Source organism: Monodelphis domestica, chromosome 1 (genome assembly GCF_027887165.1).
Source record: "Monodelphis domestica isolate mMonDom1 chromosome 1, mMonDom1.pri, whole genome shotgun sequence".
NCBI classification, from domain to species: domain Eukaryota; kingdom Metazoa; phylum Chordata; class Mammalia; order Didelphimorphia; family Didelphidae; genus Monodelphis; species Monodelphis domestica.
In genome coordinates, this window is record NC_077227.1 from 534427958 (window position 1) to 534440109 (window position 12152).

General features: G+C 36.2%; 1 protein-coding gene across 2 annotated transcripts in view; it reads left to right on the forward strand.

Moving 5' to 3' along the window:
• Positions 1-12152, forward strand: part of CDH13 (cadherin 13) — a 1329441-nt gene that overhangs the window by 1272474 nt on the left and 44815 nt on the right. The window lies entirely within an intron of this gene.

The window sequence follows — 12152 nt, forward strand, 5'->3', positions numbered from 1 at the left end:
TCTCCCCATTCCTACTTCCAAAAGTAGCAGGCAAGAGACAACATGAAATAAAAGAAACTACTTGCTCTTATTCTTCCTGCCACCCACAGGCAAGAGAGCAACAGAAAGAAATGCCAACTGACACAACTCTAGAGGTTATTTCTTTACTTCTGGTCAAGTAAAGTTCCATGCCTTAGTTATATGCCTCTTCTCTTCTTCCTATCCACATTGGGAACTTGGAAACATGGAATCATTCCAATTGTCCAAACTGGAAACTCTTGACAGGAGTAAATCACTTTTGAAGGAAGATCCCCAGTAAGTAAATACAGATTCATCCCTCACTTTAGGACCTTCAATATTGAACCAAGAGACTTCCGCTATGTCAGTAAAAGGAAGTCTTCCCCTTAATCAATGATTCCTTATAGAATATTCCTTTACTACTTGAAACTAGGTAAGTGTAGAGCAGTTTTTTCCATTTTCTTGTCCTCATTCCAACAGAAAGTATCACCTATTTGTTATGTCATTGTTAGATTTGAATAGTCCAATCTTGTTTTTAACAGAATAATTATATGTATTTAATTTTTGTTTGTTTTTAATGAAAAAGAGAAGAAATGGGAACACTAATTTCACCTGGGCTTCCAAAAGAGAGGCTTGTGTACTTATTGAAGCTATTTCTTCTTGTTCTTCACAAAAGCAGAGAATCATAGCTGAATTGGAAGATACCACAGTAGAAATTTAGTACAATGCAAATGTGATAACTCATGTTCACGCAGATTTTATCTCTTCTTTGAGGCAAATATATCCAAGATTTTCAAGCAGTCCCCTTGTGTCTAGTCACTCCCACCTTCTTTTTAAAGACTTTCAGCCTATTTGCTTCTTCTAGAGATTAATGCTTAGCATGACATGTCATCAAATCAGTGTTTTAAGAAACAAACAACTTAGCAAAGAGATCAGAAAATTCAAAGGACAAAAAAGAGAACCTTTTTGTAAGAACTAGGAAAAAAACCTTGGATTCTAGTTACCAAAGTCCCTAGGACACTGTTAGCCCATTTCTGGACTGTTGGCTGAGGGGAAGTGCAAGGGTAGGTTTGGAAGTGATGGTATTCACTAGAGGATGGGTACCAGGAATACAGAGGCATATGCTTTGGAAGCAAAGAGTAAGGACAAATGTCATTCTTGCTAACTATATACTAAACTTATTTGTTTCTATTTTAGTGATGGAAAGCTGCCAGTGTCATCTAAACAATTATGTTCTGGGACAAAGACCTGGTTGACTAGACTTAGCTATGGCATTAATGGTTAGATTCTAACTATTTGGGGAGAAAAACACATACACACATAATCTGTAGAGTGAGAGGGTGTGGGTTCAAATCCAACATCTCATGCCTCCTACCTATATGATCTTAATCAAGTCACTTAGACTTCTTTGACATTTTTTCCAACAGATAAAATGAAGGCATTGGAGAATCTGACTTCTGAGTCACCTTCCAGCTAAAAATCTATGATCCTATCTGCCGGACTACAAAGAACAAAAGTGTTATAGAGTCTCCCTCCAGTGTAGGAGCACATGGTCCCAGTATCATAGCAATAAAAACAAAGGGACCTGCTTGGACCAATTTTCAAAATATGGAATGTGTAATTTAGTGTTTCTTTCTATTCCAAGGTACTCCTTATGGGGCAATAAGGGACTGGTAAGACAGTCCACTAAAAATGATCACTAACTTAAATATGTTTCAAGTTTTAAAATTAGTCTAAGGTTAATTGCAAACTTGTTTTATATTAAGCTAGAGATGAAATACCACCTTTGGCTGATTTTCCTGCCTCTGCATTTGTTTCAGAAATTTAAAGGAAAGGAAGGAGTGAATTCCCACAGAAATGAACCAATTAACAGCATTATTGTTTTAGCAATTCATTTTCATGGGCAATAAAATTTCTGTTCCTTTTTTTTTTTACTAGTCAAATTATGAGTAAACTGGAAAGTCTTATAAGGAATTGTGATACTAGTAAGTGAGGAGAAAATGAATGAATGGATGAATAAAAAATTATTTAACATAAAGTGTGAGTGGAAGCTAAGTGGCTTAGTGAATTGAAAGCCAGGCCTAGGGATAGAAGGTCTTGGGTTCAAATATGACTTCAGACACTTCCTAGCTATGTGACCCTGGGCAAGTCACTTAACTCTCAATGTCTACCTTATACTTCCTTAGTATTGTGGAAAGGAAAACTGAAGCAAGTTTTGGACTTTCTGCCACTTAGGTGGAACAAATAGCAGTTGAAATGTTAGAGAGAAGATATTGACAAGAATGACAGTTGGGGGGTGGAGGCAACTTGGAGAGTGACAGTTGATCAGGGGAATCTCTTTCCTGGCCCTCAGACTGGAAGGAGCCTCTCTTCCTGTCTTGGGATAGAAGTTCCTCTATTCCTGGATATTTCTCAATTATGTGCTCTACCTGGATTCCTGTGATCCTGTCATCAAACAAAAGGATTTAAAGGAAGTAATTTGAACTGTAAGGCTGGTCTTTGTGGGTGTCAGCTCAAAGAGTCAGGCCAAACCAGCTCTGAAAGTCAGAACCTTTTCTTCCTCTTGCTGTCTACTGCTAAAGACTTTGAACTTAAGAAAACTAGCACAGATATAGAATAGACAGGAATAAGAGAAACCCTCTACCAGTCTGCTAGGCCTGGCCTCAGCTCAAAAGATGAGAGAGACTCAAACCCCATCTGGGGAAAAGTATAGGGAAATTCCAATTCCCTCTACCCTGATACCCCCCCAATCCAAACTTTGTTATTCATCTTTATTTAAATGTGCGCAGTCAGATAAGAGTATATATATATATCAAGAAACTGAATATCAGAAAATAGAGGGGATTGGCCAAGGTCATAGAGCTAATAAGTAAATTCATTTCTTCTAACTCTCTTTCCAGTGCTCTTTTCATGGCAAAATTCTGTGCTATTAATTATTTTTAAGGGTGTGTTTCAAAATGTACAACCTAAGAGTATTTAAAAGTTATCATATTCCAAGACCTGTGAAGAATTTGGGGCCAGGAGCAGAGGAAGAATAGAGAGAGGCTGCTTACTGACCGATGAGGCGCTTGACAGGTTCACATCTCAATCAGAGGACATTAGACCATGTGGGAATACCAACAATTATAATTAGTAAGATAAAAGGAGTAAAAACATAATCCAGAAAGAATACACATACACAGGAAGGGTGGTCTTTTGAGAAGGCAATTTGAATTGTGCTTGGTATTTCTTATGGCACTATTTTCTCCATGTCTCTTGGGAAAGTAATGGGTACTGGTCACATAACTCTAGCTGCTTAATGCAGTTCAACTTTACATATACTTGTGTGTGAGGAGAGAGAGACAGAGACAGAGACAGAGACAGAGAGGGGGGGAGAGAGACAGAGAGAGAGAGACACAGAGGGGGGAGGGAGAGAGACAGAGACAGAGACAGAGACAGAGGCAGAGAGACAGAGAGGGAGGGAGGAGGAGAGAGGGAGAGACAGAAAGAGAGCTGGGGAGAGAGAGAGACAGACAGACAGACAAGCAGAGAGAGAGAGAGACAGAGAGAGACAGACAGACAGACAGACAGAGACAGACAGAGAGACAGACAGAGAGACAGAGAGAGAGAGATCAAATATGTTTCTCTTACACTTGGGGAAGACTTGTTAATTTGTACAAATTAAATGTAAAATCATAGAATGTCATGGGCCACAGCCACACTACTCATTTCACAGAGGAGGAAATTATGGTCTAGACTTGGGAAATAACTTGCCCCAAGTGTTAAAGGTAGCAAGAAATAAAGCCAAAATGAAAATCCAGACACTGTGGCTTTACCCCCAGGGTTCTTCCCACCATACATTGCTACTCTCTCCTTTCAGTTCATACTATGAGTGACAGAGGCTGTTTCTCTGTAGCAAAAGAAGAAACTGAAAGGAAACTACTATTCTCCCTGAAAGGCTATGTACTACATTCATCAAATGTTTCCTGTTATTTTTCCAAAAGCAATGATGACTTTGTAGTCCTGTTTAAATAAATCCAGTAATGCTAAAGCTTCTTCAAACAAGCTGAGTTTGGTGAAGAAAGTTAAGAACAAAAAGGATTTTAAAAAATTTCTGCTAGGGAAAAGGCCCTTTGCTGGGTGGGGATACGATGATAACATAACAGAGACACTGGAGATGCTCAATTATTTCCCCCTCCTGCTTTCTCTACCAAAGAGAATAACGTGTGTGTGTGTGTGTGTGTGTGTGTGTGTGTGTGTGTGTGTGTGTGTGTGTGTGTGTGTGTGTAAGGGAACAATATTGCTTAGGGGCCTACCATGTAGGCTGGTCTAAGTTTTCTTTAAGTCCTATCTCACACAAGTTAGGCTAATTCTTCTCTTTTCCAGGTATGGAAGCTTTCCTTGCCTCAAGGGACTAGCTTATTGATATGACTTTCTTTTTGTCTTAGTACAAAGGACCAGAAGTGGTTCCAACTTCCTTTCTAAGATAGCTTGCTGTAAACCAATGGTAGAAAAATAAATGTCCTTCTGTTAACTATTGAATAACCTACAAAAGTCTTGTTTTATTCCAATTCTAAATCTAAACTGTCAGAGTCATAGCTCACAACAACTTTGTATAGGAAATGAAAGAATAAAAATGATATCCAATTGATACCCAATATTAGTAAGAGAGTTCTTGACTATCCTTCATGAATCTAAGTTAGCTGTCCCAGATTACTAGGATTCTTGAGGAATGAAGGAATGGGCAGATGTGATTGATGAGCCACATTTGAAAGATCATAGAATATGGGTAAGGAGTCACAAGATTATTGGAGAAGAACAAATTATTTATAAATGTTCAAAAAAAAAGGAAAATATTCTGCAAACTATAGACCAATGAGCTCATTTCCCATTCCCAGAAAAATTCTAGAACATATTAAAAATATGGTAAAAGAATATCCAAGGAGAGAAGCAACTTGCAGATAGCATGACTTCAAAACTATGTCATTCTGGAGTAATCTCAATTCCTTTTTGGGCAGGATTTACAAAGTAGTTAATGAAGGAAATGCTGAGAATATAGTTTACCTAGATTTTTAGCAAAGATATATACATACATACACACAGATGCGTATTTATATGTGAGCATATGAAGAATCTCATGCTATTCTTGGAGAGAAAATAGAGAAATGTGGACAAATATGACCAGGTGCTTGAATGGTTAACTTCAAAGAGTTGTTTTAATTGTTCTATGCCAACATAATTGGTATTCTCCAGGACAGTGTCACAGACCTGTGTCCTTGTCTTTGTGCTGTTAAATATTTTCAGTAATGGCTGGGATAAAATAATATATAGGCTGCTTATCAAAAAGCAGATGTCATAAAGCTGGGAAGGACAACTAACAATTTCAAAGGATTATGCAGTTCTAGAGCAGTCATGGTGAAACTTTTAGAGACCAAGTGTCCAAACTGCAATCCTCATGCCATATGTGAGGCCCCTGTATTACCCCAGACAGGGAAGAGAGGAAGCACTTCTATTGGGCTGGTAGGCAGAGGAGTGGGTGATATGAGAAATACCCCCTCTAGCACACTCCTGCACACATGCCATATATTCACCAACTCAGGTCTAGAATATTGAGTTAAATCAAATAAGAAGAAATTCAGTAGAGATAAATCCTACATTTCAGTCCAAAACCAAAAATCAACTTCATCAGTTTCAGATAGAAATCTGTTGTTCTGAAAAAAAGATGGGGATTTTGAGAGGCCTTGAAGCCCAATACTATCTGCAGGATAATATGGCTAACACAAAAACGAATTCAGTCTTCCATTGAATTAAGAAAGGAAAACTTTCCAATAACACGGAAATGATAGTACCATTCATTTTATTTTGCCCTAATCAGATATCAGTTGAGGCATTATGGGTTTATGAAGGTAACTGGTGAACAGAAAAGTTACCAAAAAAGAGCAATTGTGATGGAGAAAACCTCCATGCCTCATGAGAATCAGTTGAACTAAAGATATTTAGTTCAGAGAAGACTTAGATGGTCATGTTCAAATATTAGAAGGACTGTCACTTGAAAGAAGGATTAAACTTATTATTTTTTGGCTCAAGAGAGCAAAACCAAGAACACTAGTTGAAAGTTGAAGAGGCCAATTAAGGTTTGATATTAGGGAATACAAAAACAAAAACAAACTTCCCAACATTCAATGGACCAAATGTCCTCAAGAGGTAAGGAATTCCTTTTACTTAAAGATATTCAAGTAGAGGATGAACAAACACAGGTTGAGTATAGTATATTGGGTATTCTTTGTGTTCTTTAGATAGATCAGATTGTCACTTAGATCACTTCCAGTGCATAGATTCTGTGTATTAATAGTTTCTATGGTAATCTAGTCAAATCAGTGTATATTTCCTTTTGACGAGTGATACATTTTGGTAGAATTTGTGGCTAGCGAGCACATGAGAATTATTTGGTCTGAGTGGCATATGTTCACATAAAAATTCAATAGTCATTCACATTTAAAAAAGAGGCTTTTCATATGTACGTGGTTTGGAAAAGAATTGTGAGTCCATAAAGCATTGAATTTCTTGATATGAGAATTACATACAATTATGCACTTAGCCACCTCTTACAAAATCTTTGCAAAAGTTCTATAAAGTAGGCATGGCAGTTAATTTTATCCTTTCTTTGCAGATGTGGAGACTGAGGACCAGTGGGGTTTAGGAACTAGGTTTCAAACTCAAATTTTTGATTCTGTACAATGTTTGTGGGGATAGTTTCAGGCTTGGGACAGGTAATCAGGATTTCTCTCCCATTCTGCAAATACTCTCTAAATGGATAGTTATGTGGTAAGTGTTACTTCCAGACTAAAAAAAAAATGTGAAAGCAAAATGTAATGTATAACTCATGTATATTCCAATTGGATTTTTGAAGAATGAATTACCATGGAGAATCAGATATACTTCACTGGATTTCAGTTGAATTGTGACATGAGAAGTATAAATGTTGCTAAGGTCATCCTTGGTAGGTCTATCTAGCTGGGATGATCCAGATGTGAAGACTTTATATTTTGTTTTGTTTTGTTTTCCCTTAAAAGACCTACACAACAAATATACAAGAAAGAGAATATGTGTGACACTGCAAATAGATATTTTCAGGAACAAAGAAAAATTCCTTATAATATCAGTCCTTATCAGTAAGATTTTTGGAATATTCTTAAAGAATTATAAGTACCAATTAGGTACAGAACATATGCCCAGCTTGTAAATGTTCTTTTCTCTATTTCTCTTTGGTCCTTGGGGAAATTAAGAGTCAAAACACACTCAAGATTTTCAGTGGTTTCAGATATACGCACCTGTCATATTGAAATGTATGATGAGCTAATTTTGTAATTAACCTAAGGCCACGTTGGCAAACCTATGGCACATATGCAGGAGCATGCCAGAGGGGATTGCTCCCTTTCCCCTCTCCACATGCATCTGAGGATATTTCGCACTTCACTCACCCTTCTGCCCAGCAGGCCAATGGGACTGCTTCCTCCCTTGCAGTGTGTGTGTGTGTGTGTGTGTCTGTGTGTGTGTGTGTGTGTGTGTGTGTGTGTGTATATTGCGGGTTAGGCACTTGGTCTCTAAAGGGTTCACCATCACCGACCTAAAGGTTTCATAAGAACTATAACATTAATAGGTGGTAGTTATCTTGGGATGCGTGTGTGTTTTTAATTTTATCTTCTGTCTTTGATAAATTGATGCTAAATATCAGTTGAAAGATAGAAGAAATGATAAGGACAAGGTACATGAGATTAAGAGACTTGCCTAGGATCACACAGCTAGGAAGTATCTAAGGCCAGATTTGAACCCAGCTCCTTCCTATGCCAGGAATGGTGCTCTACCCACAATCTCCCCTAGCTGCCCTGAAATAAGTGTATTTTTCAGTTCAGGTACTAATAAAGATCTTAGGAATAAATTTGATAAATACTATTGTTATCTTAAAGTCTGGGGCAGGGAAAGGCAAAGGATCTTTCAGATATTAACTGTAAAGGGAAAAAAATCTATTGAACTTTGAAGATGAAAATTTGTGAGACTACAGGTAGCTATGCTTCAAATAAAATTATTAACTCAACACACAACTAAAAAAATTATAACTAAATATACTTATTACAAATATTACTTATACTTAGGATACTAGAATCCCAAATGGAAAATAGCACTTGTAGTTTTAGTATTAAATAAGCAGCAGTAATAAGAGTAGTAATGGTAATAGTGGTGGTGGTACTATTATTTTTTCCACAGTAAGATGCCTAAAATAGGAAGTTGAATCTCCACATGACATTTTCTACTAAGACAAAAAGAAAATTATTTCAATGAAGTAAGTAAAGGAAAGCTGCAATAATACTTTACTACTACTGCTGCTGCTGCTGCTGCTGCTGCTACTACTACTACTACTACTACCAACAATAACAACAATCAAGATTTGATCCATCACTTAGCCTCAGTTCTATAGGTAGAGGTTTTTTTTTTTTATATTAATAGTAACTCAAATCAGTAAAAATATGATACTGTAAAATAAACAAAAGGCAATCATAATATTTTTTTCTAATTCTGGGCCTTTCTGTTAAAAAACACAACCTATGTAAAACCAAATATATGATAAAAATATTTAACAAGAAATTGCAACTGTCAGGATTTTCTTTTGGTTAAGACTCATAGGTACTACTAGAAAGCCCCAAGTTGCAAAAGATGAAGGGGTTTATTTCAAATTCAAGATTGTTGTTGAAACCCAGAAGTCATTTTATCATAAAAGATAATGCTATATACTGTGGTCAGATTTTTATATCAATCAAAAATTATGTACCTAATCACATACCTGAAATATACTAATGAGTTAATACTAATTACTTCAATTTCATAGCTTTGAGTTTCATCCTAGGAAACCAAAATTTGTCTTTTGTATTTGATGGCACTGAGAGTCAGGACCTTGCCAGGGGAAGCAAAGAGAAAAGTGGAACTAGTCATCAGTCAATATCTTATTAAATGTTTGCATTGATGGATCCTAAGCTTTTCTAGTTTAAAAATTCTATCTAGTAATCAAGAAAATATGCAATAATAAGTATATATTGATTCAATCCTGCTTTTTAAATGCATTTATTTTGATCAATTCTAATAGTATATATATAGCTCTGAAAAAATATTACACATATATTTTTTCATAAATATAATAATAATAAATATTAGTAATAATAATAATAATGATAATGTGTATATAGTGCTTACTAGGTGCCAGGTATTGTGCTACATGCTTTATAATTATTATCTCATTTGTTCCTCAGAAAAACCCAAGAATATTTTTATTTTCCTGATTTTTCATTTTAGGAAACTGAGGCAAACAGATATTAAATGTCTTACCCAATGTCACAAACTAACAAATGTCTGAGACTGTAACCCCAAATATGTAGCTAGATAGAGAGATAGATAAATAGAGATAGATAGGTAAGTAGGTAGATAGGTAGATGAATAGATATAGATGATATTGATATGTACATATACATTGTGTTTTATATATATACACACATATTGAAGCTACATTAATATCAAAATGATCGTGCCTCTTGGACATAGGAATTAAAAGATTATTGGGTGCTTTAAAATAACCCCTTGATCTCCAACAGAACTGCAGGCCACATATTGGGGACTACAGATTAGAAAACCAATTTACAATGTTTAAGAAAAGGACCCTTTACAAATTAGTTAGTGGCTTCTGTCATGGAAAGATATTGTCTACAAACATGGCAAGATCTCCATCCTTTAAAAATCCTCATCAACCCTGCCATTGACATCATCTAACTATAGGTGTATCCCTCACTCCTCTTCTCTCTCCTTTCTTTCTATCATTTTCCATAGCTCAGTTTTCATTAGATGATTCCAAGTTATATATACCCAGATGTGTTCTCTTACCAGAACTCTGGTATTCCTTCTCTACTGAGTCACTCATTAGACATGTGAACTGTATATCCCATAGGCTTCTGTAATTCAAGATGATGAAAACAAAAATCATTACCACCCAAACCACAAATTCACTCCTTTTGTAAATGTTTTTACATCTTTCAAAACTACCACTATTTTTCCAGTCATCTTGGTTTGTTATCTCAGTCATATTCTATTTCTATCTTTTCTTCAATTCACAAACCCAACCATTTGTCCAATCTTACTGATTCAAACTCCGCAACATTTTCCACTTCTCTCTACTCAACCAATGCTCACCCCATTCCAGATCTTTCTCAACTCAAACAAATCTGTACTATTGCAATAGCCACATAGGTAGTCTCTAAACTTTTAGTCTCTTCTTTTCATCACAGAGCTGACAATCTCCACAAAGCTGACAAAAGATTATTACTATAACACAAGTTGGACTATGTCATTTCTTTGTTCATTCAACTCCAAGGGATGCTTATTATTTCCAGGATCAAGAAAGTCTCCTCATTGAACCTTTAAAACCCTCCACATCTTGGCTCCAAACTACTTTTCAAGCACTAGTACATACGATTTCTCTTCAAATGTTTTCCAATTCAGCCAAACTGGCTTTCTTGCTGTTCACTCCCAATCCTACCAATAAAATATTTAAACTCCTATCTCTGTGTTTTTATCGCCTGTATCTGTACCTGGATTCCTCTATCTCCTTAACTCAGCATCTTGAAATCTAGTTTTTTTCAAAGATCATGTCATGGCACCATCTTTATGATTGCTTCCATAATACACCCAACTATTAGTGCCCACCCCTCCTCACCAGCCAAATAATTACTTGGTATTTATTTTGCAAATACTTATTTTTTATCATTTTTTTCTCCTGAAAGAATGTAACCTTGAGGGTAGAGGCATTTACATTTTTTTCCTGTGTATCCCCTGTGGATAGCACAGTTTCTCACAATGTGCTATCCACACAATGTAGTCACCTTATGGTTGCTTTTTGGTTAAATAATTATAAAAAGACTATTCAAAAGTCAAGAAGTATCAATGTGTGGGGAACTTAGGTGGCTCAGTGAATTGAGAGCCAGGGCCAGACACTAGAGGTCCTGGGTTCAAATTTGACCTCAGATACTTCCTATTTGGCTAACCCTGGGCAAGTACATCCTCATTTAGCTAGCTCTTTCTGTTCTTCTGTCTTGGAAACAATATTTAGTGTTGATTCTAAATCCAAAGTTAAAGATTATATATATAAAAAAGAATCCATGGGGAGTCTGGGCTCTTGCCTGCTTGACTATTCATATAATCCAAAATTATCCTGAATATAGAAATATGGACCAAAATTCATTCAAAAGGGGAAAATATTCTTGTAGTATCTTAAACTTCATGCCTTCCACCCCTATATTATTATATTGGTATTATAAAAACTATTATAAAAATATTGGTTTATCTCTAGATTTGACTATCAGGCTACTCAAAGTACTCAAGATTTAGCATGATAGAAACTCTCCATCCTCATATTTTTTTTTGACTTGACAATCAGAAATATCTCTCTTGCACTGAGCAAACTGAGGCTGTAGTATAACACAAAGTATTTTATTTCAAGGTCCTCACTCCTACTGTTATTTTATTAATGAAACTTGAGGTGAAAGTGGAAATGCTATCAGGAACAACTGCCAATTCTGTCACCTTTATTAGACCAATGAGAGGACACATTCCCTATCTATCTTGGGAGAAATGTTTTTCAGAATGGAAATTTGGGGCAGAAATGCAGCTGGAAGCCTATGATCTACTTGGAACAGTGTGAAGGAAGTAATAGGTAATGAGACAGTCCCAATGACACCTTCCCAGTTCACCCAGGGTCTGAGAGAGCTCTCCATTCCATGAAGAAGATAGAAATCCATAATTTCACTGAAGTTTATTTACATATTATGGCTGATGCTTTCTAACACTGAAGCTATTTAATGCTCATGGATTCTTAGTAAAATAATATAATTAAAGTATTTGTAATGAAAATTTCAAATCACATTTTGTCACTCCTCTTCTCCTCCCTCCCCCAACCCCAGAATTAGGCCACCAGAATAAGGCAAGGGGGAGTGTGGAGACAGAAAACATGGAGAGCCACAGATGGTGATCTCATCGGGGCTCTGAAACATGTTTCAGTGATAATGCTACCTTGTGATTGTATACTCTAAGGTAAATGCTTCATTCAGTGCCTAAAATGCTCTCAGTGTCTGTGCCTT